General features: G+C 43.3%; 1 protein-coding gene and 1 pseudogene across 1 annotated transcript in view; one reads left to right on the top strand and one right to left on the bottom strand.

Moving 5' to 3' along the window:
• The window catches only part of LOC141121743 (uncharacterized), a 29,643-nt pseudogene extending 10,392 nt beyond the window's left edge, over positions 1–19,251 (top strand).
• LOC141121772 (uncharacterized) overlaps positions 1–27,430 on the bottom strand; it is a 188,089-nt gene that overhangs the window by 41,474 nt on the left and 119,185 nt on the right. The gene's annotated exons all lie outside the window — the stretch shown is intronic.

Below are 27,430 nucleotides of genomic sequence, written 5' to 3'. Positions count from 1 at the left end.
CCATATTCAATCCATTAACAAAATCACTAGCCGAGGCCATATGCTTCAGGATTGGTCACTCTGTTCATACTATTAATCTTTTCATGGACAATGTCATCCTGCTTCTCACAAATCCCTCCAAGTTGCTACCACTTCAACTCCTGTCTCAAATTAGTGACATATCTTACTACAAGGTAAATTTTTCCAATTATTCATTTTAGATTTGAGTACAACAGAATCAACTAAGAAGGCACTGCAAGCCTCGCTCCCATACACTTGGAACTCCCAGGGTGTCCCATACTTGGGCATCACCCTTACCCCTAATACAACTCAGCTCGCTAAAATTAACACGGAGACACTGTCTAAAATAATTGTCCAGGAACTCACTCACCTGGCCAAATATGAGCTGTCCTGGTCAGGCCGCCTAGCATCCTTCAAAATGCTCATTCTCTAGCAAATCCTCCACCTTTTGAGAACACTAACCATTTCCCTGCCTTTGAAACACCTCCAAGCCTTAAACTGTTCACTCAAATGATTTATATGGCTGGGCAAGAGGACGGGATCTCCACACGTTCTTCTTTTTAACCACTTGCCACCCGCCCACCATCAAATGATGGCAGTACAGTGCGGCTCTCGTTCTGGGTGGATGTCATATGACAGCACACCCAAATCGGTTGCTTAGCTCGGTGGTCGCGCCGTGTTGCTAGGACACGGCGCGACTCCGATCTTTGTAAAGAGCCGCTGACATGGCTCTTTAAACATGTGATCAGCTGTGTCCAATCACAGCTGGTCACATGTAAACAAGGAAGTGCCGGTAATCGGCGCTCCTCACCTCACACTGACAGAGTGTGTGGCGAGGAGAGCCGATCAGCGGCATCTCCTCGCAGGGGACAGTGAGAGATATAATCAGGACACCAGTGCCCTGATTACATTAGAGCACCACCAGTGCCAGCAACCAGTGCCAACAATCAGTGCCCACCACAGCCAGAAATCAGTGCCCATTAGTGATGCCAGTCAGTGCTGGCTTTCAGTGCCACCTATCAGTAATGCCCATCAATGGATATCAGTAAAGCCCATCAGTGCCGCCCACCAGTACCGCCTCATCGGTGCCCATAAGTGCATCCCATCAGTGCCGCCTAATCAGCGCACATCAGTGAAGGAGAAAATATACTTATTTATAAAATTTACTGGCAGAGACCTAAGAAAAACTATTTTTTTTCCAAATTTTCGGTCTTCTTTTTTAAAAATTTTTTGTAAAGAATAAAAATCCCAGCAGTGATTAAATACCACCAAAAGAAAGCTCTATTTGTGTGAAGAAAATGATAAAAATTTCACATGGTTACAGTATAGCATGATTGCGCAATTGTCATTCAAAGTGCGATTGCCAGGAAGGGGGTGAAAGTGCCATGTAGGTAAGTGGTTAAACATAGAGCGGGGGGATGGGACTAATGGATATAAGGGACTATTACTTGGCAAGCTGCTTGGATCAACTCAAGCACTGGTTTTTACCTCTGGACCCCTTAATTTGAGCAGTAATTGAGCGTCCCCTGTTCCCTGCCCCAGACCTTTGTACCCTTTTAATTGCAGATCTTTGGCAACCCTTCAGATGAAAAGACTTTTCTCCCCCACTAAGAGCATCTCTCCTAGCTTGGAGGGAACTGAACAGCCAATCCCGGTTACAGCTCTTTGACACTCCAGTCCACATCCATATCTCAATGATTTCTACACTTATACCGCACATAAGCCTCCAGTCCTAGACATCGAAAGAAAATACAGTCCTAGATGATGGGATGCTTCACTTCTTAGTATGACAAACCTGAAGGAGATGTATGGGCTGTCAGATGCAGACCACTTCATGTATCTCAGAATACATCACCTCCTGGTGACATCCCCTCCTCCTGAGGTGCATCTCCCCAAACAATCATTGCAGTTCTATTTGTCAACACCTGCCGGGAACAAAGGCATCTCCCTAATATATAACACACTGCAGGAAAAACTAACATTCCTTAGATCAAACATTTCCTTCTATGGTAGGAAGATTTAAGATTTAAAATCCTCATTCACCTCCTTCCAATAGAGCAATGCCTTCAGGTCAGTCTTCAAAGTCTCGCATTGTGTCCAGCATTGGTAGTTGATACAAAAGATCTCACTCCATTTGTATCTCGCTCCCTGTCACTTAGCTCAGATTTATCCCTACCACTTCCCATTTAGTTGGTGAGGATGTGGCCAAATCTGCAATCTTCTCCATATCTTTTGGTCCTACAAGAACATTGCAAGCTTCTGGAACAAAATCTTCACAATAATCTCAGATGTGATGGGTGTGGTGACCTCTCCCACCCTGGCTTTGACTGCCTTGGGCCTTGGAATTGACAATGTACCCTGTTCTTCTCGAGAAGTTGTCAGGCATATCCTGGTCACTCATGATAGCCAAATACTGGAAAGCCCAGGAAGCCCCCAATCCATCTGAGGAATTTTTGGGGGAATTAAATAGTAATACTAACAATATTAGCTTAGAATATCAGATTAATGAGAAAGTGGTAAATTTTTTGGATGTTACAATAGAAAAAAGTTTGGATAGGCTTAGCACAAAAGTGTATTTCAAACCAACGGATCGCAATAGCTACTTGTCCATCAGAAGTGGTCATCATCCCACATGGATAAGAAATATCCCTAAGGAACAAATATTGCGAGTCCGACGAAACTGCACACAAATAGATGATTATTATATGCAAGCCGACACTCTTAAAGAAAAAATTGTACAAAAGGGCTATAATAATAATAGCCTTAATGATATTATTCAGGAGGTAGCAAATATCCCAAGGGACCAATGTTTTAAGAAAAGAAAAACCCAGTTGTGTAATAGTCAGCACCAACTGGGTTTCATTTCAGGTTTTCATTGCCAATTTAGGGAAATTGAAAATATATACAAAAAGCATTGGCACATCTTATGTAAAGATAGACATCTAGGAGAGATTTTGCCTAAGCAACTGAAATTTATTTACAGGACAGCCCCGAATTTTGGGGATCGATTAGTGGAAAAGATTTTGGATCCTCCGGGACAGGATGCTATAAAAATAAACATGAAGGGATTCTATTGTTGCAGAAAATGCATATGTTGCAGAACGTTGAAAGTTGGTAATAGAGGGGTGAAATCTTGGAGATAAAGGAGTTTAGCACATGTAATTCCACCCATGTGGTATATTTGATGTGGTGCCCCTGCGGTTTACTTTATGTGGGGAGTAGGGATGAGCCGAACACCCCCCCCCCCCCCCCGTTCGGTTCGCACCAGAACCTGCCAACGGACAGAAAATTTGCACGAACGTTAGAACCCCATTGACGTCTATGGGACTCGAACATTCGAAATCAAGTGCTAATTTTAAAGGCTAATTTGCATGGTATTGTCCTAAAAAGGGTTTGGGGACCCGGGTCCTGCCCCAGGGGACATGTATCAATGCAAAAAAAAGTTTAAAAAAGGCTGTTTTTTCGGGAGCAGTGATTTTAATGATGCTTAAAGTATAACAAAAAATAGTTAAATATTCCTTTACATATCGTACCTGGGGGTGTCTATAGTATGCCTGTAAAGTGGCGTGTGTTTCCCGTGCTTAGAAAAGTCCCTGCACAAAATGTAATTTTTAAAGGAATAAAAGTCATTTAAAACTGCTTGCGGCTTTAATGTAATGTCGGGTCCTGGCAATATGGATGAAAATCGGTGAGACAAACGGCATGGGTACCCCCCCAGTCCATTACCAGGCCCTTTGGGTCTTGTATGGATATTAAGGGGAACCCCGCACCTAAATTAAAAAAAGGAAAGGTGTGGGGGCCCCCAGGCCCTATATACTCTGAAGAGCAGTATACAGGCGGTGCAAACAAGACAGGGACTGTAGGTTTGTTGTTAAGTAGAATCTGTTTGTAATTTTGAACTGGTACATTTTTAACGTGTTTAGCTGCAGCCAAAAAATCTATTTTAAGATTTTTGGAAAACATAGGGAAGGGTTATCACCCCTGTGACATTTGTTTTGCTGTCTGTGCTCCTCTTCAGAAGATTTCACCTCACTTTTTGTCCCAATGACAAATGTTTTTTGAATATTTGGTTTTTGGTGAAACAAGGATTGGTGATAAAGCATCAGTGGAAAGGAAAAAAGTTTTTCCCATATTAACTCTTACAGGAGAGAATTTCCCTTCCTAGGGGTAGATTTCATCTCACTTTCTGTTGTCTCCTTCCGTTTGCAAGTAGGAGTCGTTTGTAAGTTGGATGTTTGAAAGCAGGGGCCTGCCTTATATACTCAGCAGAAATTTGGGCCTTAGGTGTTGTTGTGGCCACAACACTGTAAGCCCTCACAGGGCCCTGCTGTGAAATATTAGATCAATAATTGGAATTACATGCCCCTGTTGAACAGGGCCAGAAAAATTGGGCCTTTGGTGGTGGTGGTGCCACAACACTGTAAGTCCTCACAGTTACTCTTGGTGGGCTCAGAAACGGGCCCTGCTGTGAAATATTAGATCAAGAATTCTAATTACCTGTCCCTGTTGAACAGGGGCAGAAAAATTGGGCCTTAGGCACTAGTACTGGTGCCACAACACTGCAACCCCTCACAGATACTCTAGTTGGAGCGCAGGAACTAGCCCTGCTACAAAGAATTGCATCAAAAATTGTAAAAACAGGGGCTGAAAAATTGGGCCTTAGGCACTGGTGGCGGTGCCCAGAACCAAAAATGTTCTTACAAGCTATCAGCATGATCATTGAGGAGGAAGAGGATAATTACTCAGCATAACAGGATAGTCACTGAGCATCAGCATAGGCAGTCTTTGAAGGGATCTGACATTTCAAAAAAATTATTTGGTTACATCAGCATCAGGTGCTTGGTAGCTGGTGGTGATCCAAGACTGATTCATTTTTATGAAGGTCAGTCGATCGACTGAGTCGGTGGACAGATGCACCCTGTGATCAGTTACAAAGCCTCCAGCAGCACTGAATGTGCGTTCCGAAAGAACGCTGGATGCAGGACAGGCCAGTAGCTCAATTGCATACTGTGCAAGCTCTGGCCAGTGATCCATCCTCAAGATGTTTCATCCTCTGCTCCCTCTGCGACGGCAAGATAAGGTCCGCAACCTTACCCTTGTAATGTGGATCAAGGAGGGTTGCCAGCCAGTATTGATCCCTCTCCTTGATACCACGAATACGAGGATCCTTCTGCAGGCTTTGCAGGATCAGGGAGGCCATGCAGCGTAGGTTTGCTGAGGCATTCGGTCCGGAGTCCTCTGGGTCACTAAGGACGACATGATCCGCAGCCACGTACAAGTCCATGGGTTTCTTGGGACTGTAAATGATCCCTTAAAGACTGCTGCTGATGCTGAGTGCCAGGCTCCACCTCCTTGCTGACACAATCCTCCTCCTCCTCCTCCTCGTCCTCTTCCTGTGTGTTATCGGCGGGCTTGTAGGAACACTGTCTGGATAAAGGGGGCCTTGAGAGCTAAGGAAGTCCTCCTCCTCTTCCTGCCTCTGTTCTGCCTCAAGTGCCCTGTCCATTATTCCACGCAGTGTGTGCTCCAACAGGTGGACAAGGGGGACAGTGTCAATGATGCATGCACTGTCACTGCTCACATCCTCATGGCCTCCTCAAATGGTGACAGGACAGTGCATGCATCCCTGATCATGGCCCACTGGCGTGGGGAAAAAAAACAAGCTCCCCTGACCCTGTCCTGGTGCCATAGTCGCACAGGTACTCATTGATGGCCCTCTGCTTTGTGTGCAGCCGCTGCAGCATGGCCAACGTTGAGTTCCACCTGGTGGGCATGTCACAGATTAGGCAGTTCTTGGGCAGGTTAAATTCCTTTTGGAGGTCTGCCAGCGGAGCACTGGCATTATATGACTGGCAGAAATGCTCACAGACTTTCCTGGACTGCCTCAGGACATCCTGTAAGCCCGGGTACCTGCCCAAGAACCGCTGCACCACCAAGTTAAGGACGTGAGCCAAACAGGGCACATGGGTCAGTTGTCCCTGTCGGAGGGCGGAGAGGGGGTTGGTGCCATTGTCTCATTCCTGCCTTAAGTTGGTGTGGCGTCAACCACCTCTGAACCTGCCCCTGCAGAGCTGACAGAACCTCTGCCCCAGTGTGGCTCCTGTCCCCCAAGCACACCAGCTCAAGCACCGCATGGCATCTTTTGGCCTGCATACTTGCGTAGCCCCTTGAACGGCTACGGAGCACCGCTGGTTCTGAGGACAAAGCACAGGAAGAGGCCATGGAGGAAGAAGAAGAGGAGGGGGTGGAGGAGAGAGGTGTGTCACAATCAGTAGTGGCATTTTGGAGGCTTGGTGGCGAAACAACCTCCAACACTACTGCACCTTGTCCTGCATCCTTCCCAGCTGCCAGCAGAGTCACCCAATGCGCTGTGAAACTTAGGTAATGTCCCTGTCCATGCCAGCTGGACCATGAGTCAGCGGTAATATGCACCTTACCGCTGACCGCCCTGTCCAGTGAGGCCAAGACTTTGCCTTCCACATGCCGGTAGAGAGCCGAAATCGCCTTCCATGAGAAAAAGTGGCATTTGGGTACCTGCCACTGAGGAAGCGCACATTGCACAAACTCACAGAAGGGGGCAGAGTCTACCAACTGAAAAGGTAGCAGTTGAAGTGCTAGCAATTTTGCCAAGCTAGCATTCAACTGCTGGTACAGTAGCTGGAAATATTTCAATGAGCCTACACAAGCACCTGGCTACAGGTTGCTATATTGTAGGTCAAACTGTGCAGGGTACACAGTACAGTAATTAGAAATACTGTAAAAACGCCTGCCTGTCAGTATATTAGGAAGAGAAGAACAGGATCTAGCTAAACTGAATACAGTGTATGTACTGTATGTATGTGTATATGTGTGTGTGTGTGTGTGTGTGTGTGTGTATGTATACACACACACATATACACACACACACACACACACACACACACACACACACACACACACACACACACACACACACACACACACACACACACACATACACATATATATATATACATACACAATACACTGTAACTGCAGCTAACTGACTCGACCTGCCTACTCTATCTAACCTAAATCAAGTGACACTGTCTGTGTGTGTCTCTCTCTCTCTCTATGAATGCCAGAACACACTACACAGGGCCGCCGTGCAGGCGGCCTTATATAGTTTGGGGCGTGTACTAAACCCCCTGAGCCATAATTGGCCAAAGCCTTCTTGGCTTTGACCAATTATGGCTCTCTGTTTAGACGGCGTTGTGATTGGCCAAGCATGCGGGTCATAGTGCATGCTTGGCCAATCATCAGCCAGCAATGCACTCCGATGCCGCAGTGAATTATGGGCCGTGACGCGCCACACGAATTTGGCGCGAACGGCCCATATCGTTCGTAATTCGACGAACGGTCGAACAGGCGATGTTCGAGTCGAGCATGCGTTCGATTCGAACACGAAGCTCATCCCTAATGGGGAGAACTAAAAGGCTTCTTAAAGTCCATATAGCAGAACATTTAGCTAATATAAAGAATGGATACAAATTTCATAGTGTGTCAGTGCATTTTAAGGAAAAACACCATCAGGGCCCCTCTCTGCTGCAGTTTTGTGGAATCGATGTAGTTAACCCATCTTGGAGAGGCTCTAATAGGGTGAGGGACCCGTCCCAAAGGGAAACTCGGTGGATTTTCCTTTTGAAATGTTTGGCCCCGAGGGGGTTAAACATTGAATTGGATTTAAACTGCTTCATCAATACCTTTTAATTATAACAACAGTATTTGTTGCTGATGGATTGTGCAGTTGGTCCTGTATTTGATGTTTTTTGGCTCCATCATTTTCCGTTTAATGATATATTGCATGTCCATCATATTCCGAGGTATTTTGTTTTTTCTCGAGTGAACACATTCTGGTTCACACATTTATTTATTTTAATATATTATTAAAACAGATTATTTACATCCAGCATATTCAGAATTTTTTTTTTTTGTAGGAACAGATTATCAACACCTCGGATATTTAAAACTTTTAACACTTTTAATAGATGTTACACAGATGACTGACAGAATTAGCTGTAAACAGTAGGGGAGAGATCAATTGACTTACGGTTAATACCCATCAGGGGTGGTTCATAGTTTGATTTGTTGTCTGTGTTGCCTGTGCAATTATAGGTCTGGGGTGTTTTATGTAATTATGTTAGACCATTTTAAAGAAAAAAGAAAAGTGTGTTTTTTTTCTTATACACATATGTTTTCTATTTTTATAGATTTGTGCACACTGAAATATTTAGTTTTGGAATTTCGTTTTCGTCCGAAAAATAAATGTATTTAGTTACTCCCGAAATTCGTTTTTATTTATTTCGTTTTTCGTTAAAAATTGCATTCGTCCGAAAATCCAAATTAGGGTCGAATGTGTCATTGAAGGCTTATGGTGTCTGTCAAATGTTCAAAGAAGATTCGACGGAGCAGCTAAACTGTACGACGCCGTATAGTTTACCTGCTCCGTCGAATCTTCTTAGAACTCTCAACAGACGCCATAAGCCAAAGTACGTGTGTACTTAGTTCTAGCTATTTTACTGCTTCTCCTCTTTGGTTATAATCAGCCAATAACATTCATCATCATCATCATTATTTGTATTTATCTTTTCTCCCCTACGTCGAATCTTTTCTCCCCTACGTCGAATCTTTTCTCCCCTACGTCGAATCTTTTCTCCCCTACGTCGAATCTTTTCTCTCTATGTAGAATAATCTAGGACTAATAGAGTTAAGGTTAGGCACAGTCGACCACAGGTTTGATGGACACAGATTGTTATTGTCATCATCATGTCGAATCTCCTATCTGTATCGAACTGCTGTAGAAACGAAAACGAAAATAAAGCATTTGTTTATGTCGGATTCGTTGTTCGGATTCTGCACTTTCGTTATCGTTTGTTAAAACGATAATGAAAATACCTGAAATTTGGACGAAAATGCATTCGGATGAAAACTAATGCACATGTCTATTTTTATACATTACTTATTTTTTAAATATTATAAGAGGTATATGTTGCTGTACTCTGTACTCCAGCCATTCATACTGTATTTTAATTATAATTAGAGAGGTATTGAAGTAATTTAATACAGTCTATATAAAGTTTTTTTTAGAGATATAATGTATATTATGGGGATTTATGGTTTAGACTAGCGGGGTTTAGAAGAAATTTATGGGTGGTGGATTATTGAGATACATACACCGTTAAGTATACACCTTTAGTCTTTTGTCTGGTACGTCCTACGTGTAGTGGATATGGAAGAAGTGTATCTGTATTTTAGATTATGCGGTTCACATGTATCCTGCGGCACTTATGTATTACTTGGACGATCGGGATTATGTGGCCACGGAGACACGAGGTGTGTGCAGGCGCGTTGGAAGGTTCTCTTACACTTGTTTGATAGGAGGATTTAAAAGGTATGATTGTCATCCCGTGCAGCCAATCCCATGAATAAGTCGATCTGTGACGAAACATGTCAGGAGAGCTGATCCGATATAGTGGCAAGACACCAAGGAGGGGGTGAGAGCTGTGGTATAACGCCTGCACACCTTGGGTCCGCCGTGACCGTATCCCTGCACTGTGTGATCCAATTGTTTAGCGTGCTGTGATTTGAAGCTATATTTTTTTGCTGGCTTGGATTTTGTAAAATGTGAGTGGATAAGTTGAAGAGTGATAGTGTTTACAATAAATTGGTTATACTGTTTTACACTATTGGAGCACTTTATTATTTTACATGTGGAGCGATTTCTACATACACTGGTGGATATCGGTTTGCTGTTTTAACCCTTTTTATGTGGTTATAAAAGCGCTTTAGCCTGGCCCGCAAGTGTAGGCATTTGGAGTGGGTGAGTGCATTTCCTAAGGGAGTGGGATCACTAAACACTTTGGTGTGGTGGAAGAAATCAAGAAGACACAATTAGTCAAGGACTTTCTTTATGCTTCAATATATGGACATTTCGTTTGTTTCATGTACTTACAAATGTCAAAGGGTGTTTTAATTGTTTAAACACAGTTTTTTTACACCAGATATTTTATACACCAGATTGTTTTTCAGTATTGTCGAAATCAGACAGTTCTGTCTGAGAGAGCGCCACTGTTTTTTTTCCTTTTTTCCTTTTTTAATTTTTTCACTATTTTGATATATTAGAACACTGTCTCACATTTCTATTTTTTATAGTGGCAGCTTTATTCATTTTTTTTTTCTGCTTACAAGTCATCTGAGGCCCAGTGGTGGTAATTATAGTAAGGGGCGGTTGATTTTAATTTAATACCTACAATTATTCACATCCATAGCTCAATGATTTCTACACTTATACCGCACATAAGCCTCCAGTCCTAGATATAAAAAAAAATTACAGTCCTAGATGACGGGACGCTTCACTTCTTAAAATGACAGCCCTAAAGGAGATGTATGGGCTGTCAGATGCAGACCACTTCACGTATCTCAGAATACAGCACCCCCTGGTGACATTCCCTCCTCCCCAAACAATTATTGCAGTTCTATTTGTCAACACCTGCCAGGAACAAAGGCATCTCCCTAATATATAACACACTGCAGGAAAAACTAACATTCCTTAGATCAAACATTTCCTTCTATGGTAGGAAGATTTAAAATCTTCATTCACCACCTCCCAATGGAGCAATGCCTTCAGGTCAGTCGTCAAAGCCTCGCATTGTGTCCAGCATTGGTAGTTGATACAAAAGATCTCACTCCATTTGTATCTCACTCCCTGTCACTTAGCTCAGATCTATCCCTACTACTTCCCATTTAGTTGGTGAGGATGTGGCCAAATCTGCAATCTTCTCCATATCTTTTGGTCCTACAAGAACATTGCAGGCTTCTGGAACAAAATCTTCACAATAATCTCAGATGTGATGGGTGTGGTGACCTCTCCCAACCTGGCTTTGGCTGCTTTGGGCCTTGGAATTGACAATGTACCCTGTTCTTCTACCTAGCCAGCTCCAGCCCAGTGTCAGCCACCCTGCACAGATCACCTCTTTACCTGAAGTACCTTCCGGCTACTGTGCTACCTGCTGCTGACCCGTGCTTCTTCGTGCCCAATACCCGCTGTGCCACTTCCAGAGGGTATCGTGCACCCAGCTGCAAGGGGAGCCTCTCTCAGCAACTCGGCCTTGGTGAGTACCTGACACCTGGTCACTCATGATAGCCAAACACTGGAAAGCCCAGGAAGCCCCCAATCCCTCTGAGGCAGTTATATTTTTCAAGCTCCATCATTCTTATGAAACATGCTCTTGCATTATGGCTTGGTCAGGCATCAGCCTTCGACTCCTTGTGTGAACACTGGTCTATCTGGGCCAATAAATTACATTACCCTTGTGAGTATCTATTTGCTCTACCTTTACCTATATTATGTTAAGAAAAAAAACTGCGCTGTTAACCTATCACAAAAACTGCAATTTGAAAATACACACAAATACAGCGCTCACAAACCAACCATATATCTAAATTTAAAAAAATATATGAAAATGACATATAAAACTAAAAAGTGCAAGTGGATGAATAAAGTGACAAAAATCCACAAAAAATGTATTTAAATGATGTATGACATTTTACAAATGAACAGTCCTGAAAAGTCCTCCAAAGGAAAAATAAGTGAATGATTGTAGTAACACAATACGGTGACTGTGTCCTGTGACTTTATAGGACAATGTGAATCCACCACCACCACATAGAGTGCAAGCTTACCATCTGCACAAGCTTTAGAGCTTGTGGCGAATACCCAGCCAGGGCCTTTTATCTTCCAAGCGCCTCCGATGGCCGATCAGGCCAGGTACTCCTGGCGATTGTAGGTGTTATCCTCAATCAGCAGCCAAACATTCAAATCCACTCGATGTAGATAATCACAATTGTCATGGATATTCCACTATACTCTTGCGCTAATAAGCGGCCTTCCACCATAATGGTATAATGCAGCCTTAAATAACCCATGTCTCCCCCTATCCCCAGTAAACAGACATTACCATAGCTTACGTTCTCAGCTCCATCAGCATGCCTGCCGCCAAGCAGTTGACTGGTTCTTTTATTCAAAGACAACAAAAGAAATTACAAAGAGGAGGTCCTAGCTCCAACAGCCAATCGCCTCCTACACGGGATGTGAATATCAACACAGGAAATGACCAAATAAGGATTTAACAACACAGGATGTAAATGTCAACACATGATATGACCAAATAAGGACATGACCAATACACCAATGACTAGGGGAGTCTTATGGGCATGTCTGGGTGGGGGCAGAGTGTACAAACTCCAGCCCCCTATCTCAGATCACTGGAAGCCTGAAACTATGAACACTTCTCCCGACCACAACAATTCAAAGAATACCGTTCTTATCGTTTGTGAATCCTTATTCTGTGCTGTTCATAGAACAAGGCATACCCGGACTATACTACTGTCTTTGTGGACGAGAGATTACCTGCAGGTGTATGCTAATGGGGCCACAAATATGTTGATCAGGCATACAGGGGCAACACAAGATCACACTCGTTAAACTGATAATGTCTTTGCAGAGCGAACATACCTCCACCAGACGATCGTTCTGTGCATTGCACAGGGGCCCTTAGCTGGCGGACATGTCCCCACTCCGCAGACACTTCTCTACATCCCCAAGGAGCTTTTCACTACCAAACGGATCTCAACCAGCGTCAGTCTGCCCCAGTCAGCTCTTCAGAGCAAGCTGCAAGAGCACTAACACTGGGAGACACGTATGACAATACATATTAAAATACATCTTCATAAAATTTCCACAACACAATAAACCGAAAAAATAGAGGGGAATCGCCATAGGTAAAACCAGGTGGCGATTTATTCATTAAGAATATGCTTAAGAATATGCTTACAAGCATAGAAGTTCCAATAAAAGTACATGACGATTAGATTGCTATTGTTCCAACTGTTGTACAAGATTTGTTAGTCGTGTTCCTATTTTCTTGTTAAATATGCTGAGAGCAACTTTCCATGTGTGTTCGCTCACAGAAAATTAACCTGTATGTCTTATAAAATGCGCTAAACGTGTATTACTAAAAAAATTGCATAAACAATTATGGTGGTTTTCAGGATCAGTCCCGTCTTCACCTTGGTTGTTCTCCCCCCATCCTCATTCTCTGACCTCTGGTGGGGCTCAGCCCCGCTGTTATTTATGACTAAATCATGGACTAAATAAGGAAGTGCAGGACTTCTTGTGTTGGGAAGATGGCAATGAGTGATAGAGGGGGTGGGGACACTCGTCCTATAATCCCCTCCCAATGAATAAAGAAATGAACTGGTAGGAGATAAGAGGATGCATTTACTAGTTACCTCGAGGAGTGGAATTGTGAGATCCTCAGAGACCAAGCTGCCTGATGTGGGTGGAGTCCTGGTTTAGTAATCTTTTTATTTATATTTTAGTATACATATAATATGTATTCTCTTTTGTTACACCCATTTCCTACCAGCTGGACATTTTATATCTGCTGATTTGATTGGAGCACAGCAAGGACCAATCTGCTCATGTCTAGTAATATGGAACAAGAGGGGTTGGGGAGCGCTAAATAATTGACCAAAAAATTAAATACATATATACCAAAGGAATCTTTAAAATGTGAGTAGATTCAAATGAAAAAATACCAGCCTGCCCATAAAAATAAACTTAGGTGAACAAAATTCATAAAACTGAATACCAGTGAATAATAATAATTGTGCAATCGTGACATGTGATGTCAAAAAAATATATTATAAAATAATTATATATCAAATATAAATTAGCATCAATAACAAAGTCCATCCAGAATTGGTGCAAGATCCTGATGTAAATCTTTGATAACAAAAACGTGAGCAGCAAAAACCCTTCACCATCACTGAAAAAAATTCAGAGGCGGTACTTGGTCACGCAATTACATCACTTCCGGCCTCCGTGGTTCGTCTGTCCGTCGAGGGTGGAACGCACGCTGCTGCCGTGATTATCCGGGAAACTTCTCCCATAGATCGGAATTTTTCCATCCTTAGATACGCTTTTCAGCCTCAGTGCCGGGCGATGGCACCTTCTATGTGAGTAGCCATTTGGCTATGTTTTGTTTTTACTTTTATTCCTAATAAATGGTATTACACTATGTTCGGTTCCTCTCCATCTATTTTATATCCCATGCGTGAGACCCTGTGATGTGAGGACAAGAGTCTGGTATATTTTTTCTCCATTGCAGCAAGCAATATCTTGCTAAAGCCTATTTGACCTTTTTTTAATTAAATTGGTCAACTCCATCTGGTAAGCGGACATCCATTTCCATGAGCACATTGGTGAATTTTTTTCAGTGATGGTGAAGGGTTTTTGCTGCTCACGTTTTTGTTATCAAAGATTTACATCAGGATCTTGCACCAATTCTGGATGGACTTTGTTATTGATGCTAATTTATATTTGATATATAATTATTTTATAATATTTTTTTTGACATCACATGTCACGATTGCACAATTATTATTATTCACTGGTATTCAGTTTTATGAATTTTGTTCACCTAAGTTTATTTTTATGGGCAGGCTGGTATTTTTTCATTTGAATCTACTCACATTTTAAAGATTCCTTTGGTATATATGTATTTAATTTTTTGGTCAATTATTTAGCGCTCCCCAACCCCTCTTGTTCCACATTCATGCATTTATGGAATTTTTTTCATTTTTTGCTTAGGGTGTAGCTGCTTCACAATTTTTTTTTTATTTTTTACATTATTTTTATCTGGCGCGGAATTATTTATTATTTATTCACATGTCTAGTAATAATCTTTTTATTTCTATTTTAGTAGATGGACGGGAGATGAGGAAAACCTCTGAGGATTGTCTCACTTTGTCTCCAGACTGTAAAGTAGAAGATGAGGACATCACACAGTATAGTCCAGGAGAAAACCCAACTACCTCAAATGTCCATCCGGTACCACACAGTGTAGATGGACCATCGTATTCCTCCTATCCTGAGGAACCTCAGACTGTGAGGGACGGTGCCGTCCTTCCAACAGATAAGAGGTTTTGCTGTACTGAGTGCGGGAAGTGCTTTGTAAAAAAATCAGACCTTGTTAGACATCAGAGATCTCACACAGGGGAAAAGCCATATTCCTGCCCTGAGTGTGGTAAATGTTTTTCACAGAAGTACAATCTTTGCACACATCAGCGATCCCACACAGGGGAGAAGCCATATTCCTGTCCTGATTGCGGGAAATGTTTTTCAGAGACGTCCAGTCTTTACAAACATAAGAGATCTCACACGGGGGAAAAGCCATATTCCTGTCCTGAGTGCGGGAAACATTTTTCAGAGAAGTCTCATCTTAACACACACCAGAGATCTCACACAGGGGAGAAGCCATATTCATGTCCTGAGTGCGGGAAATGTTTTTCAGAGAAGTCCAATCTTTACACACATCAAAGATCTCACACGGGGGAGAAGCTGTTTTGCTGTCCTGAGTGCGATAAATGTTTTTCAGTGAAGTCCAGTCTTTACAGACATCAGAGATCTCATACAGGGGAGAAGCCATATTCCTGTCCTGAGTGTGGAAAATGTTTTTCAAGAAGATCCCATCTTAACACACATCAGAGATCTCACACAGGGGAGAAACCGTATTCCTGTTCTGAGTGTACAAAACGTTTTTCAGAGAAGTCCCATCTTGACACACATCAAAGATCTCACACAGGGGAGAAGCTGTTTTCCTGTCCTGAGTGCAATAAATGTTTTTCAGTGAAGTCCAGTCTTTACAGACATCAGAGATCTCATACAGGGGAGAACCTAAATTCCTGTCCTGAGTGTGGAAAATGTTTTTCAACAAAGTCCCATCTTAACGCACATCAGAGATCTCACACAGGGGAGAAGCCATATTCCTGTGCTGAGTGTGGAAAATGTTTTTCAAGAAAGTCCCATCTTCACGTACATCAGAGATCTCACACAGGGGAGAAGCCATATTCCTGTGCTGAGTGTGGAAAATGTTTTCCAAGCAAAAAATATCTTAACAGACATCAGAGATCTCACACAGGGGAGAAGCCGTATTCCTGTTCTGAGTGTAGGAAACCTTTTTCAGACAAGTCCAGTCTTATTAGCCATCAGAGATCTCACACGGGGGAGAAACCGTATTGTTGTTCTGAGTGCGGGAAATGTTTTTCAGAGAAGACCAATCTTTACAGACATCAGAGATCTCACACAGGGGCGAAGCCGTATTCCTGTTCTGAGTGCGGGAAATGTTTTTCCGACAAGTCCACTCTTTATAGACATCAGAGATCTCACAAGAGGAAATAGCCGCATTCCTGTCCTGAGTATGGGAAATGTTTTTCAGAGAAGTCCAGTCTTTTTAAACATCAGAGATATCACACAGGGGAGCAGTCTTATTCCTGTCATTAGTGCGGGAAATGTTTTTCACAGAAGACCCATCTTTACAGATATCAGAGATCTCACACAGGGGAGAAGTTGCTTTCCTGTTCTGTGAGCGGGAAATGTTTTATCAAAAGCACATCTTGTCAACCATCAAAGGTCTCACACAGGGGAAAAACCATATTCTTGTCCTGACTGCGGGAAATGTTTTTCAGTAAAGTGCAATCTTTATAACCATCAGAGATCTCACACATAAAATGTTGCTGGACATCACAACTCTCATGTGGGGAAGAAGCACACCCTGATGTACACCTCAGATATACTCCATGGCTGATCTTCATCATGTAAGAAACAGTTCATAAGGAGATAAGAGATCACCAAAGACATGGATGAAGTGTTGTACCGTGTTGGCCATTGATAGCAGGAGAAAAATAAAAATGGAGTCATTACCTTTCATTGGCTGACTACATTTTTTGGTGTAAGATTTCACAAACACTTAGAGGTCTAATTTTTAAAACGTAGTTGAATGAATGTGACCTGCATTCACCCAGCTGTGATAAACCATGTTTTTGAAGTCGTATTGCACTATTTTTATTGATGGAGGTATTTCAGGAAAAATATCATATTATGGCCACTAGATGGACCTCACCATCATAGAAAATCACTGTGTTATTAAAATATAGTGCTAATTTCATCCAATGAATTTTCTATAAGTACACTCCTTAGTTTCCTTCATCAGGCATGGTGTCGTACTAATACCTGAGGAGATACTCATACACTTGTGAGTATAGTACACACTGAAGGATATAAAGGGTACATTTCAGTGAAAAATACACTACACATAATTTTAGAGCACACGGGTGCAATATTTTACCAAATTGTTTTGGTAAAATATAAAAGATGAGGTTGTGCTGAGTAAATAGATACCCAACACGTCCATCCTTATAATTGTGTGTGTCATTGAAATGATGAAAGACTTTGGTACTTAAACATCCCATAGATGACACTTTAACCCTTCCGCTGCCATGGATGTTATACTGACCTACAGAACTGCTTCCAGCTGGCCAGGTCAGTACTACATATGTCTATGGCATTCCCCCTTCTGCTATAAGCTTATTGTCTGCTAAGCTTCCCTCCACTCCACAGGCGGTCTGCCTGTCCTCTAAAATGGCTCCCCTCAGCTCAAACATCCCCCCACAGCACTGATCCACCTGTGGCTGCTTTTGGCTTCTCTCCCCTCCCACTGAATTCAGCTGCTACAGGGGAGGCACAGGGAGATCAAAATGTCCAAATACATCCCCCGCCACTTAAAGTCCCCCCTGTGCTGGGACCTCCTACTGATGCCCCAGAGCCCCCTCCCCTGGCCAGCTCCCCTCCTTCCCAGTCCATTGGCTCCAGCTGGGGCAGGAGATCAGTGCGGTGTTCAGGATGGAGAGTGGGAGCATGTTTACCAGCCTCTTCCTGAATGAACACAGTGAGGGATTTCTACCAATCACTCCTGTGTTCATTCATCACTGAAGCATAGTAAGGAGTGTTTACTGTGCTTCATTTTTGTGAATGAATAGGAGCCTCTCTACAGAATCTTCCTACAAATCACACCCATAAAACAATATTGAAGATAACAGCAGTATTGTCTTCACCAATCACAGCCTGTATATTTCCCAGTACAGAGGGGGGGGGGGGGGTTATTGTACAATAAGGGACCCATACACATGATATGACAGAGACCCTCATAGATATGACTTTGTCATCTGATCTTTCAGGAAATGACCAGATTGGAGGACAATCCCATGTCTGGGAGGTACCTGCACACAGTGGGGGCTCCTCAGGGGATATTGTGATTGGACGGGTCAGAATACACTATAGTTCCCCCTAATAAATCAACACTGGGAGGAGTCTGTGTACCCCTCCCCCTCCCCTCTGCATACAATTACAAGTAGACCTGTCATAAGAGCAATATGTAGAAATTCTCCAAACCATCAGGAGAGGGGAAAAAGGATAAGACAATGGGAGAGATGGGACTAAGTGTAGTGATAATATCAGAATGGGTGAGATTGTTCTAGAAGATCGGTAGAAGTACGGGGCATGGACTCACATCTGTGAGGTTGTGGGGAACCCATAAAGGGATTAGACAACCTATCTGAGGACTTGTGGAGAATATGTCAGTCTCCTCAGTGAAGCCAATGGGTGGTCACACTCCACGGTCATCAGGGAGTTCCGAATGGTCATATACTAAGCAGTATTTGGATCCTGGTGGAGAACTTTCACACCAAAAAAAACGAGGGGGAGTTCAGCAGAGGCGCCCATAGTAAAGGGGGAAATTCTGAAATGTTTTCTTCAAAAGGTAGGAGTTTATTAGACTACAACTATAAAATACATGATCAATGCATTTCATTGCTTCAAATTGTCACTTCGTCAGGACAGGTGTAAGAAGACGATATAAAAATAGGGAATGAAGTAAAAGTCCAGTATATTGTATTACAAAGAGCCAAGTCAGATACAATTCACAGACATGACTGAGATTTATAGCATTTAGGATTTGTATTATGTTAGACAAGGCGAAGAGATATATAGAGAGGATGATCAATACATGGAGAAATCAATCTATTCTATCATATAAGGGAATCAATAGATCAATAAATGACATCAACCAATCAATAAGATCCATTTCATGTGACAGATTTATAATTCTGGGCACTGGTTATTTTGGACGATCAAACCGTGATTACTGGATATTGGAAACATTCCTATTGATCTGATGATTGCTGGTATGGATTCCTGATTGATTATTGATGAGAATAAAGTCCAATAAAAATGGAGATTTGATGGATTATTGATATAAAAATCTCTTCATATTCCATGGAATAAATATGTGTAAAATAGTTTTGGATTGGATGTAATAAATCTCTATAAAAAGACTTTGTGGTGTTTGTTAGATCTTTTTTATTCCTCTCTAGGTCTGGATTTCAGGAAGAAGAAACAATTCCTCCAATTTCTATTGGATGGTGAGGAGGGGGGAGGGGTTTGGGATAGTTTTGTACATACAGGAGGTAATATAGAGAATCCGGCTGGTAATATTTCACGATAAAAAAAAAAAGTCCAGATATTCATACAGATAAAGTAATAATGTGCACTTTATCCATATGAATATCTGGACTCTTATCTTTTGGGGGGGGGCTGATTTATCATGAAATATTGAATATATTAATATCACAGTGGGGGGGGATTTACTAAAACTGGAGCACACAGAATCTGGTACAGCTGTGCATTGTAACCAATCCACTTCTAAATTTAGCTTTTCCAATTCAGCTTTGACAATAGAAACCTGGAAGCTGATTCCTATGCGGAGCTGCTCCGGATTCGGTGTGCTCCAGGTTTAGTAAATCTTCCTATGTGTGACGGTTTGGCACTGAATCCTTGGAGCGGTTCTGTTTTGTATTTTATTATTGTCTGATTTCATGTAATTTATACACATCAGATGTTTGTGGAGCATGCATTATCTTCCATTACTGAGGGGTCACTTTGTGCTGCAGCTTCACTTGCTGAGTGGTCCATAGTAAAAATTTGTCATTACTTTGATGTATAATACCAGTGTTATGACTGCAGCTAGCTTCCATAGCCCCAGGATGATTTTTTTACTATGGCCGGTTCTACGTCAGATACAAAGGGTCCTGCAGGTGGATTTGCTGCAGGATAATTTTTAGAAGCCGTGGAAGGGGTGACCCCCCCTCTGCTTCCCAGTCATTCCCAGGCTTACAGGACTGGTAAAGATTTGGTAAAGCCCGGGAGTGATCTGATACAGCCATTTACTGGGCAGGAAGTTGAGTGAGGCCAGGATGGCTGCCACTCATTTCTATGCCCTTGAAGGTAGGGTTGCCACCTTTTCCGGGATTCACACTGACAGTCTGGGTTTTGAGTCATGTGTCTGGGTTTCAGGCAGACTAAAGCCTTGACACATTATTCAGGCTGGGCTGTGGCTCCCCAAGTAACCAAGATAGTCACACACAAATCTGTTGCCATCCGGGAGCTACGGGTGGCTGTCTGGTGGCAGGTTCGGCATCACTGGGGGCAGGATGATGATGTCAGCGAGAGCAATTTGGCCATGCCTAATGTTCGCTGCGGACTGCATTACTGCTCTCAGGCCACTAAAGAGTTCAGATTTGGCTTGAAGAAAAGGTGGCAACCCTACTTGGAGGACCGGAGCGACGTCTGACATCATTAACAAAAATGCAAAAAAAACCCCATCTTTTTCTTCTTTTGCTTTTGAGTCTAGGTTCACACTGACAGCGGGATTGGAATTATGTAAGTTCAGCTGAACTCACTCGATTTCATACCCGCATGTCAGTCCAAATTCAGATGCAATTTCAGAGACATCTGTGCTGGTTTTCTGCACTGAGGTCTATTGAAATCGCATCCGAAGTTGCCAAAAGTGGTACAGAAACTACTTTTGGGAATCTGTGCGGTGCTGCAAATGTGGCGTTGCAGCGATTCGGACGGTGCCATTGCTCGCACTTCCCACCAATTTGCCATGTGAATTGACAAATGGCCTGCCAAATCGCATCAATGTGTCTTTTTGACACCAGATCTCTCAATAAAGAGGACCTCTCATCTTTATTTCTATTGCAAGAGATGTTTACGTTCCTTGTAATAGGAATATAAGTAATCAAAAAAATATATAATTCTAAAAAAAATAAAAAGGGACAGTGTAAAAATAAAGTAAAATAAATAAGAAAAAAATGTGAAGTGCCCCCATACCTCCGGGCTCACGCACAGAAGTGAGCGCATATGTAAGTCGACCAGCCGCCGTCATTATACTGCATGAATGGGAGATAGCGGGCACCCACTGCACACTGCAGGAGTGTGCCCGCGGGTCCTGCGGGTCCAGCGAGCTTGATGTCCGCAGTTGACCCGCAATTGCGATGTACAGAGGCAGAACGGGGATCTGCCTATGTAAACAAGCAAATCCCAGTTCTGCCTAGTGATATGTCAGAGATCTCACTGGTCCCCAAAAGGTATCATTTAGGCTCAGATTTGTCCGCCGCGATGTTGCAGTCCCACTAAAAATAGCAGATCGCCGCCATTACCAGTAAAAACAATAAAAAATAAATAAAAGTCCCTAAATCTATCCCATAGTTTGTAGAAGCAATCAGGGCCAGCCAGGAAAAACTTATTTTTTGTCAAGAGAGTTCACCCTAATAAAGTTGTCTAAGTGGAGGGGAGTGTCTGTTTAATCAAAAGATAAAAATGAATTAAAAAAGTTACACTTCAACCATCCACTGACAAAAAACCAAAGTGCCTAATAGTATAAAAGTTTATTAAGGCATGTTCCTCTGAATCAATTGTAAAGTAGAAAAACTAGGGAAGGGGAAAAATAGCTGGAAAGTAAACCCAAAGGGTCTGTAAAGGGTTTGTCAAAGAGGAGCAAATTGGTTGTAGAAAATGTAAATAGGGGGGCGTGTCCGGAAGCTGACGAGACTAGACGTGTTGCAGAGGAGCTCCGCTGAGCCCTCTGCAATCCATCGCCATCCAGCGTACACAAAACTTAGAGGAGTCTCCAAACACTGCCCAATAACTGCTGAGCATTGGCCACATCGATCCCGGGGGAAATTGTGGAGTCTGGCCGGCTGATCGAGCTGTTCTTGGGCCACGGCCTGCTCCACGCTACAGACACCCGCCGCTATCTTGCTGCCTACAGGAATTTCAGCATCCCTGGGCTCGAGTGCTGCGATCGGACAGAGACCAACCTGCCCACAGCTGAGAGTGCTGTCCCCGGAGCGGACAGACTGTGTGGGGACCTGGACATATCCTAAAAACTCAGTGGAAATAGGCCCCGGACACCAGCGGCCTGCCGCCGTCTTGTGGCCTGTGAAGCCTCCGGCGTCCCCGGGCTCTAGTGCCAGGACCGGAGGTACGGGGGACAATCAATTCACCCTCATCTACAGCGGGCACCTCCGGGAGATTGCTGGACAGTACGCAACCCCCTAACAGCCATCAGAAGATAAAGGAGAGGCTGTCTTTGGGACATTCAGTGCTGGCCGCCATCTTGCGGCCTAATGTTCAGGACGGACCCACACAGTCAGGTACTGTACCCTAGCTATACTGAGCCTTCTTCCCTGAACCCTCACTCGTACAGTAATTGAGCCCTGAAGCAAATCCTTACCCCGCACTGATGCACTCTCAGGCCTGTTTCTCTGGGACCCAGTGCCTGCCTGCTACCCCTCTTCAGGCGTGCAGCCCTGCTCCAATACAGGACACATTATGAATAAACCCCCCCAGACCCGCTTCATCTCTAAAGAATGGTCTATCAGATACATATACAACCTCTCAACGTGACAGGCATATAAGCTTACTACCTTGATCCCCTCCTCCAATCGGGACTCCTGTTAACCATTCTGAAATGCCATTAGCCATAGGAGTCATCTCCTCAGCTTCCCACAGTGACCTGCACCCCATGGGAAAAATCGGAGACCAAAGGAAGAATTACACCTCAGCGTTCACCTCCCCGTCTTCTACCACCATGGATCGCTTCCTGCACAGACCAGCATCCACGGCTTCAAATGGTGGAGACGCCACACAGGATCCACGAGAATAAATTGAGCCTGAGTCGGGTATTTTATTTGACATTACACCCAATCCTCCACAGGGAACATTTGCCCCGCTAACGGCAGACGTCCTAGACACTAAATTGCAATCCCTGCTCCAGGCCATCACCCACAATATAGCCCAGGAAGTAGGGAAACTTGCTAAAGAACTGAGAGGTGAGAAAGACCAACTAGGTGACCGTACAAACACCCTTGAGACAAAGTTTGACAAACTCATACAATATGTCCAAGTTTTAGAAGAAGATAACGCTGCCATTAAACACTCAGTCACTCAGCTCCAGGCTCAACAAGAAGACCTTGAAAATAGAGAGCGCAGGCAGAACCTACGGATCAGAGGCATCCCTGAAACAGTTGAAGATAGAGATCTTCGCCCTTATCTTTTGAGTTTGTTTAATGTAGTGGCCCCAAAAATACCTGATATTGATTGACGCTTGGACAGAGCCCATAGATCCTTAGCCCCTAAACCTCCGGCTGGAGCCAACCCAAGAGATATGATTGTCAAGTTTCATTACTATGACAGCAAAGAAGCCTTAACCATCGAAACCCGTAATCAATCCAGACTTGATTTCAGGGGATCTAGGATCCAGATTTTTAGCGATCTTTCACCTATCACCCTGGCAAGACGAAGGAATCTCCATCCATTGACTCTACACCTCCAGACCCACAAAGTCCTGTACCGCTGGGGCTTCCCCTTCCGCCTCTCTGCTTCCCTGATGAAGATCCTGTACCCCTTCCCGCTACTCCTAAACCATCAGCAATCCCAGTGAGGCAGAAACCACACAAGACCAACCTTACTCCTCAGAGGCGTCCATCTTCCAGATTCCCAACCTGAGGAACCTCTCACCTGCCTATGGCTCTATTTGTTATTTCTGTTTAGCCTCCTGATGTTCCTAGGAGGCCGCCTGCCCCTCCGGTAGGCTTACACACCCATCATTCTGCCCATGGGGTGTCCTAACTTGACTGTTGCTGTTCTTTATGACACCTTGGTTAACCAGTTTTATATTTTACAAAGTTTCAATTACCTTTATAACCTAGGTTTTTTGCTCCGGAAGTCGAGAGGGATCCTCTGGCCCCTATTTTTTCGGTGGCCCTCATGTTCCCCTTCCCAGCCCAAGGCTCAGACCTGGGCTTCCTGGAGGGCTACGCCCTTCCAGGCTTCTCTTCGGATGACTTTTGGACTCGTATCTATTTTTTCTTTTTCCTTGTTCTCCTTTTTGCTGCTTATCATTTTTATGATTGTTTCATTTTTTACTTACATTTTCATTTTCATTTTTGTAATGTCCTCTCCACGGTTTATCCTCTGGCATTTTTTCCGGATCAGAGGTGGTTACATCTCCTAGATTGGAGTTGTCAAGGTTACAGTTGTGATGTGGTTTTGTGTATTGACAGGTTGCTTTACACCCTCCCTATAACCCTTGCACCATGGAAGCCCTTACCCGACAAATGCTATGCAATGTTACCTATCAAACGCATATTCACCAGGTTAAGTCGTTATGGCACTAAGGTTTTTTACTTGTAATGTCAAAGGTTTAAACTCTGTTCAGAAGAGATGGCTGGCTCTGAAATAGTTTAAGGCTTCTAAGGCTGATGTAATCCTAGTCCAGGAGACCCACTTCCGTCCTGGGGGTTCTTTCAAATTTGCCAGTAAACATTTTCCGTTATCTTTTATGGCATCTGACCCGTCTGTTAAAGCAGGCGTGGCGATCCTCATTAATCGCCTATGTCCATTGCAAATTAAATCCTCCTACTTGGACCCCCATGGCAGATTTATTATCCTGGACTGCATGATCCTTTCCCAATCCCTTACAATAGTCAATGTATACGCTCCCAACTCTGGACAGGTTCATTTCCTCACCACTATGTTTGACGTTCTCGATAAATTTTCTCAACCCTTTACAGTAATCGGCGGGGATTTTAATATGACCATGTCCTCCAGTAAAGACAGACTTGTACTGTTCCCGTCTAAAACTTCATCTAACTCTGATCACCTTTACAAATCATTTCAGAAACTCATCAGATCTAAGAACCTCTTAGACATCTGGAGGATCAAACACCCAACACACAAACAATACACATTTTACTCATACCCTCACAAACTTTACTCCAGATTAGATCACTTTATTATCTCCTCACCCCTTCTGACATCCACAGTCTCGTCCGTAATTAATCCTGTTTCCTGGTCAGACCACTTCTCTGTCCATCTGGATATTGCCCTGTCCTCTGCGTCCCCTAGAACCTGCCATTGGCGACTCAACGAAACCCTTCCCTGAAACTAGAGACCACTTATTCAATAGCTTAGTTGAATATTTCCAGCTTAATGATAATACAGTCTCAGAGCCCTCCACCCTATGGGAAGCTCACAAAGCCGTCTTTAGAGGGCACTGTATTGCCACAGGCTCTCGTCTAAAAAAAGACGCAGATCTCCAACGCTCCTCTTCTATTTCCAAACTCCGCAAAGCTGAAAAACTTTTATTCTCCTCTCCCATGGTGGCTAGACTCCGAGGCGTTATTTCCTTACGCAATCAACTCAGATCATTAGACATGAAAAAAATTGATAAATCTCTCCTATGGTCTAAACAGAAATTCTATGAATATTCAAACAAACCCCATAGGATGTTGGTAAATAAACTGAAACCTCGTCCTTTCCACTCATCTCCAGACTTTCTTAGACAACCTGACGGCACCCCTACATACTGCCTTTTTACAATGTCTAAAGTGTTCGGAGATTTCTATCACAAATTGTACAACTGCCTGCAATCAGACCCCCACTACAACTTTACGCAAGAAAAATTTGACTCTTTCTTTAAATCCCTACATGAACACCTTTTATCTCTAAATGCGATAGTTACCCCTGAGGAATTAGCTGATGTAGTTAAAAATCTCCCTACCCAAAAATCCCCTGGCCCTGACGGCTTGCCATATTCCTATTATAAAACCTTCCTCCCAATCCTTAGCCCACATCTAATTTCCTTATTCTCCTCCTTATTCAAAGGTACCTTACCCCACCCCCAATTCCTTCACGCCCATATCTCCGTAATCCCAAACCCTGGTAAAGATCCCTCCCTCCCAGATAATTAAAGTCCCATTGCATTACTCAACTCAGATTACAAAATATTTTCAAAAATTCTAGCTAATCGACTATCCCACTTGATCCCCAGGCTCATACATAAAAATCAAGTAGGCTTTGTAACAGCCAGGCATGTGAGAGACAATACAAGACGCACTATAGACCCTATTGATCTATTGAACAAAACAACACGTCCAGCTCTAATACTTAGCCTGGATGCTCAGAAAGCCTTTGATAGGCTCAGTTGGCCCTTTATGTTTGCTACACTTTCTAATTATGGTTTCGAAGGCCCCTTCATTGCCGCACTGCATGCTCCATATTCTCGTCCCTCGTCCCAAGTCCAACTATCGTCCTATTTATCACCATCCTTCTCCCTAAGCAATGGTACTAGACAGGGGTGTCCATTATCCTCCCTGCTTTTCAGGAACCCCTAGCTGCAGCCATCCGCATTCACCCTGACATCCATGGAGTCTCATTACGCCAGAACGAATATAAACTATCCCTATATGCAGATGACATTCTGTTAACCTTGACTAGACCCCATATTTCTCTCCCAAACCTACATGCTCTGCTTAAAGAATTCAGTTCCCTCTCAGGCTATAAGACCAACACAAGCAAAACGGAAGCCCTACCCTTACTCATCTCACCCTCAGATCTTACCACCCTACAACAAAATTATTCATATAATTGGTGTACAAAATCCCTTAAATACTTAGGAATTAATCTAACCTCCTCCTATTCAAGCCTCTACCAAGCCAATTTCCCCCCTCTCTTCTGTGACATTGACCTACTCCTGCGACAATAGGACACATATCCCATCTCTCTCTCTTGGGTCGCATCAATGTCCTGAAGATGTCTATCCTGCCGAGACTCTTTTATCTATTTGAGACCCTACCAATCCCCGTCCCAATGTCACAACTCAAAGCCACTCAGAGGTCATTCCTTAACTTTATATGGCACTATAAAGCTCACCGAATAGCTAGTTTGGTTGAACTCGCCCACAGATCCAGAGGTGGGTTGGGAGCCCCGGACTTCCTCAAATATTACTTTGCTACCCATCTAAAATCGATCATAGTCTGGTCACATAGAATGGCATCCAGTATCTGGTTGGATATTGAAATGAACATTACTTGCCCTGTTCACCCCTGCTCCATGATTTGGACAAATCTAGAGTCTTCTCTAAACCAACTTAGAAATTTATGCTTACACCCGATGATTTTCACTCAATATGGAAAAAATGCTCCCGTCAGTTCTCCCTTTCATCCCCATGTCCACTCCTGTTAAATGTGCTGTTTAATCCTGACATTCCAGATAGTTTATCTTATACTCGAATGCTTCCATGGACTCAGGCTGGAATTTTTCAACTCTGAAGTCTTGTACACCCACTCACCCACACACTTTTACCCTTTGATGAAATTCAACGGAAAC

This window comes from Aquarana catesbeiana, unplaced genomic scaffold (assembly GCF_042186555.1).
Source record: "Aquarana catesbeiana isolate 2022-GZ unplaced genomic scaffold, ASM4218655v1 unanchor229, whole genome shotgun sequence".
In the NCBI taxonomy this organism is placed as follows: domain Eukaryota; kingdom Metazoa; phylum Chordata; class Amphibia; order Anura; family Ranidae; genus Aquarana; species Aquarana catesbeiana.
This window is presented reverse-complemented; position numbering and strand designations above follow the sequence as displayed.